Source organism: Melozone crissalis, unplaced genomic scaffold (genome assembly GCF_028551555.1).
Source record: "Melozone crissalis strain CALT ecotype California unplaced genomic scaffold, PUWL_Pcris_2 ptg000027l_1, whole genome shotgun sequence".
Classification (NCBI taxonomy): domain Eukaryota; kingdom Metazoa; phylum Chordata; class Aves; order Passeriformes; family Passerellidae; genus Melozone; species Melozone crissalis.
In genome coordinates this window covers 72637501-72643097 of record NW_026535805.1, presented here as the reverse complement: position 1 = coordinate 72643097, position 5597 = coordinate 72637501, and the positions used below count along the sequence as shown (strand labels likewise).

General features: G+C 35.3%; 1 protein-coding gene across 2 annotated transcripts in view; it reads right to left on the bottom strand.

The window, feature by feature from the left end:
- Positions 1–3326: 3326 nt before the first annotated feature.
- Positions 3327–5597, bottom strand: part of SYNCRIP (synaptotagmin binding cytoplasmic RNA interacting protein) — a 24980-nt gene continuing 22709 nt past the window's right edge. For both annotated transcript variants that reach the window (XM_054279375.1, XM_054279376.1), the window contains exon 11: positions 3327–5597. This exon is cut by the window's right edge. The gene's annotated coding sequence lies outside the window, so the exon portion shown is untranslated.

Here is a 5597-nt window from a genome sequence, read left to right as displayed (position 1 = left end):
ACCTAAGAAAACACCAATGAGCTCAAATTAACTTCTAGGGTCTAAGACTTACTGATCAGCTCAGGACATATGAGTATTAAGATCTTTTTCTTGGATAGAAACACGGCCACCTGAACAAACCAAACTTCAGGGTAGTGTAATATTAAGCATAAATGCAAACTGCCATTTATTACACCATTGCCACTGTAAGGTCACCTCCATGCAAACCTAAGCTGAAAACACCATACTAAATCCCACAGATTTAAGAACTTACAGATCCCTTCTTAAATGGAAGATCGATCTCACTGGAGTTATCCCCGTAATGAATTGGTTTTTCCTGAGAGCTTGTGTTAATATTACAAGAAAATAGTGGAGCAAGGCACTGCTAATGCTTGAAGCCACCTAAGCCTTGTTATACCATCAGGTCTTCCAATGAGAGAAGTTATGACCTGTCCCTTTGGGCCTAGTCTTCTGTTAGCATGAAACCCACATTTCTTCATCTGCAAATTCTGACAGATTTTACCAACATATATGCCAGCTTTCTTCAAAGCAGCTTTTAGGCATCTCACTAATTCAAAAGTAAGTGTAAATGTACAGTTCCTTTTGTAACTGTAGATAAGAAATACAGGACAGTTTCACTAGACTAGTTTAAGGCAGTTACACACTGATCACTTCCCAGTGAAAGACACATCAGTGACTGTCACTGAATGTTTGTCTTCTGCTAGAAGTATCAACTTAAGCACACACACGAAACTCAGAATTCTGTTGAAAACTGTGGATTGGAAACAGGTTGGCTTATCAAAACAACTATTTGTACTAGAAGAAAAAAACATTTAATTGCAACATCCAAAGGAAGTCTTTGACCACAATCTGAAACAGGAACAATCCTTTAATAGCCACTTCAGCTTTCCAGATGCAGGGACTATGTATTTTTATCTGTCATCTCAAATACTGTAATGTTAAATCATCCTTGAATTGTAATACACATCTGCATAATGAAAAGATTACCTATAATTTATTTTATGCTAGCTTTTAACAGTGTTTTGTAATACAGCTTCATTTTAAAGTATGCTGACATTGCTTCTTAAGCCCTGGTTTAATGATGGGGCATCTATAAATTTATCTTTGTCAAATTCCCAAGGAGGAAGCTTTTAATTCATTACACTTGGTAATAGTACGTAGTAGTTATTTTTAAATAACCATTATGAGTGACAGAATTAGGTACATTCCTCATCCCACTGAAGAGAAAAAAATCTGAGAACTCTTACTTTAGATGGTAGAACAATACCAAAAGCCTGACACTTGGAACCAGAAACTCAGGATCCGATACATTCCATTCTTGGCTCTCAATAGATGACTTGTGTTCGTGTAAAAGCCTTTAAACTACTATGATTACTAACCCATTAATGTAAAAATAGATACTGAATTATCTATGAAGCATTTAAGACATTTTTAGATCTGAAATATTTAACACTAAACAGTGTCAGATTACACTTAACAGTCACTTAGCATTGGACACACTAAAATTAAGAGTTAAAATGCACAACCTGGGTTAATCACTGCAGCTAAGGAATCAATTAAACAAGTGTACTGAAGTTGGATTTTAGGTACTGCAAGTAATTTCAGTACTAGAAAGTCTATTTTTACTTACCATTATCTTCTGTGCAGTCAAATGACATAGACTATTCTACTGGCTGTGCAGCAGAACTAAGAGTGCATTTCATAACTTCCTCAGTGCAAAGAAAACAAGGAGTAAGATTCCATGTCTTTCCTACATGTTAGCAACCAAAGCAAGTACAATAACCGTGCACAGGGAACTGTCACCAGTAATCAGCCCAATGAATCACTCTCAGACTATGGGGAATTAGATTTTTTGACACTCCCCAAGTTTTACCTAAATGACTGTTTGAATACAAGTGTCAGCTTTAGAGTGGACACCAAACTTCATGAACAATTACCTGAACTGAAACATATTTTGTGATTCAAACATTAAACATTCAATCTGCATTTCAGTACCTGTTACCTACACGTTAGGACTGCATTTTCAGGACTTCACAGATGCTTTTATCTTTCTACTTTTAAAAAAAAATATAAAGCTTCTACCAGGTACCTGGAAGTCTGACCATCTAAAGAAGCTTTTGTGAAGATAGCTTTAAATAAATCATATAACCCAGTTTAGCCAGATGAGCTCAGCTGTGCAGCATCTGCTCAGGAGCTGGCCATTTAAAAATATGTATTTTGTGGAAAAACTTGTAACCAGTTATATATTGGCAAGAAAAAGTATAATTACTTGAGACAGTCACCCCTCTCCAGACTGCCAGTAAACTAACAATGTAGTCCTAGTGGCACTTTTCAACTCTCTTGTAACAATCTAGATAAAGGGGCATCTCAGCAGTGACTCTTTCCTCCCATGGATTTTTTAACATAAGGAAATTACACTTGCAAATTGTGACCAGATAACTGAAAATCAGGCTCCTGGAAAGATTTTAACATCAGAGCTTCTAGGAAGCATTGTTTATTTGTACTAGATGGCTGTAAAGTGACAGTAATTTATTCCTTCTCCCCCACTACCTGTATTAAGGATCAAGGAATCTTCAGCTCAACTTCCTCTTCTGTTGCCACATCCCATTTTCCTCTGACAGAGCAAATGGCAAAGTACAACCTGGTGTTTCCTATACCCAACTAATTCAACTATTAGCCTCAGACAAGAGATGTCATATGCTGGTGCTGGAGTTAATTCAGCAAGACACTCCATAAAGACAGACTTTTATGTCCATTAAGTCCAAATAGTCATAAAGTCAGGAATCATAAGATTCAGGGCATGAATACAGACTCAAGATTGCACTTGACCCACTTTAATTGTCCAAACACTGTCTTGTCACATTCACTGCTTCGTTGCCCACTTCAAAACTTGCTACTCCGTTTGAAGTAATTAGTATTTTCCACTAATATCTCACTATTGTGAGGGAATAACAGTCTTAATGTTGTGCTGTGTATCAATTTAAACACACTCTTTTGTGAAAATGTTCTGTGTGTTTATGCCTATGTTGCCTTTCAGTTTTATTTCTCAAAAAAAAAGCCTCCCCTCCTGGCATATGGAAGCACTAAAATAATTGCTAGGCTGAACAGGAAAGTTAAGCCTCTGAAGAATAATCAAAGGCACAAGGGAATAAAAAGTTGCAGCCACGTATAATATTTCTATCCTGAAGTTGGGAATCCTGCTTTTAGAGGACACTACATTTATTTTAGACTATGTCATACCCCTCACCCCCAACAAGAACAAAATTAGTATTCCTTATTTTAGATTTTAAAGACAGTATTTACATAAGAGTTGTACAATGCAGAAATTCAGAAACTGATCTCAGTATCTTATTGTAATAACAGCCTTCCTCCAACAGTATAAACACAAACTTAAGATCTGGGTAATAACAAACCTCCTCTTTAAAAACTGGAAAAAAAAAAAAAAAGTACAGTTGCATGTCCTGTATGAAACTTTTCAAACAAAAATGAGTATTAAAACAGGAGTATAATTTAAAAAGCTGTGTATTGGAGTGTTTATAAACCAGAAGTGTTAAGCAGCAGCAGTTTCCGGTTTCTTATTAAATTCAACTAGACTTCAAATTTAGAAACATATTACAAACCAATGTGGAACTATACTACTTATGCACCTTTGCAGGTGTTTCAGTAAAGAAAGCCTCCTATGAGAATAAACAGAGGCAGCACATTATATTAAGTCAAAACTTGCCTTCAACATGCCAAAAGAACTGTGTCATATGTTCATTTGTCACCAAAGCACCCCCTAAGAGATGCATTATTGCTGTAGAACATTTCAAGTTTACCAACACCCAAGTGCAACAAACTGATGTTGTATATATGCACTTGCCCACTCTCACCAGTATTTCCACTTAATGTTTTTTTTTTGTTTAAACAATCAAATTTAAAGCTTTGAAAAATAACATTTTTTTGATTTTAGTTTTTTTTCCACAATATTAATCACCACATGCAATTTAGTTTTCTGATAATTTTTCTAAAAAACTGCACCAATATCAGAACAGTGCAAATCATATTTAATTGTAAAAGTTATAATGGCTTGAGTTCATAATTAGAGGGAACACTGTCAGGATCTTGGTATTTTGCTCACTCACCATTGCTTGCATTCCATTAAAAACTTTCCTGTCAATTTTGCTCTTTGTTTTTCTTTAAATAGTCATCCCCCCATGCTTTTTCAGAGCTGAAATTAGGGATTTAATCCACAATTTCAACAAACATAGTGCCTTAGTTGCAATGTTTTTATGCACTTCCATCTACTGTTACAATTCCATAAACGTATTATCCCCCGCAACACGTTTCCAGACTAAGAACTAGTCACTAGCACTTGTGATCCAACAAGTGTTTTAAGTTTTTCAGCAATGGAGAGATTTCAAGATTAAGAAATCTGAGGACTTTCCCTCTCCTACAGCCCCCAGTGTTTCATTTCATAGCAAGTTCAAAATTGGTTTCCACATCTTGACAGTGTTCCTTATAAAACCGTATGACAGTAAAAGTGCCAGTAGGCATGGCAACCTCTTTGAAGGGAGCATTTAAACTCCTTGGCACTGGGAAGGCCAGCACCAAGGATTACATTGAAATTCAAAATTATACTTAAGGCTACAATTAGAAAACTCGCTTTCCATAAGCCTAATTTCTCTAAGTAGATTTCAGAATTCAGAAGCTAATGCAACTGCTAAGCTTTACGCTCGAATTTGAGGAAGAAATTTCTTTTCTTTAGCAAGGGCAGTATATGAAACTCTGGTAGCATTGACTACTCATTTCACCATCGTTCACTTTGTCTTAAAGTTCAAAACTGGCAAGGCACATTTACATATTCCAATGAATACTTGACAATTTTTAATTACACTTTATGTCCCAGCTATCCCAGTAATTGACATACAACATACTAAAATGGTTTATTAAGATAACAAAAAAAAAAAAATCAATTAATGTGAAAACATACAGGCTATTGGCAACCACTATTCTAAAAATTATGTAAATACAAGTAAACATACTGAAATGTGTGCGATTCTAAGTTTTTAACCAGAAGATCTCTGTACTAACACACATTTATATTAATGACACATAAAAAAAATAAAAACTTTATTACAAAAATAAGTTACACTCGCCTCCAGCTTACAGTATAAAACAATTTTATTTGCAGGAATGCAAAATGATTGTTTGCCATGAGCATTTTCAACATATGACATGTCTAATTTTGTTAAAATTTGCATTTACTGGGGGAACTGGTGTGTATAAAACCTTAATTAGGTATAAGCTTCAATTTTCATTGTGGTGCCTATGGGTATGTAGTATAACTGCAGTATCCCTTTGTGAAGGGTGTTAAGGGAACTCTTTATGCCAAGTCCAAAGTAAGTCATAATTTCATCTATCTTTTACCTATATGAAACTGGACTTGGCAAGGTTCTATTTTTATTTCATCTTTTTTTAAGGGTTGTTCAATAGAGGATGCTTCACCACTGAACACTCACTGTCATCAAGGTGCTTTAGAAAATTAAAAACATAGCACAAATGATTGTACTCTACTCTACTCTACAGGTTATCATGATCTGCGTAAGAGAAATGGA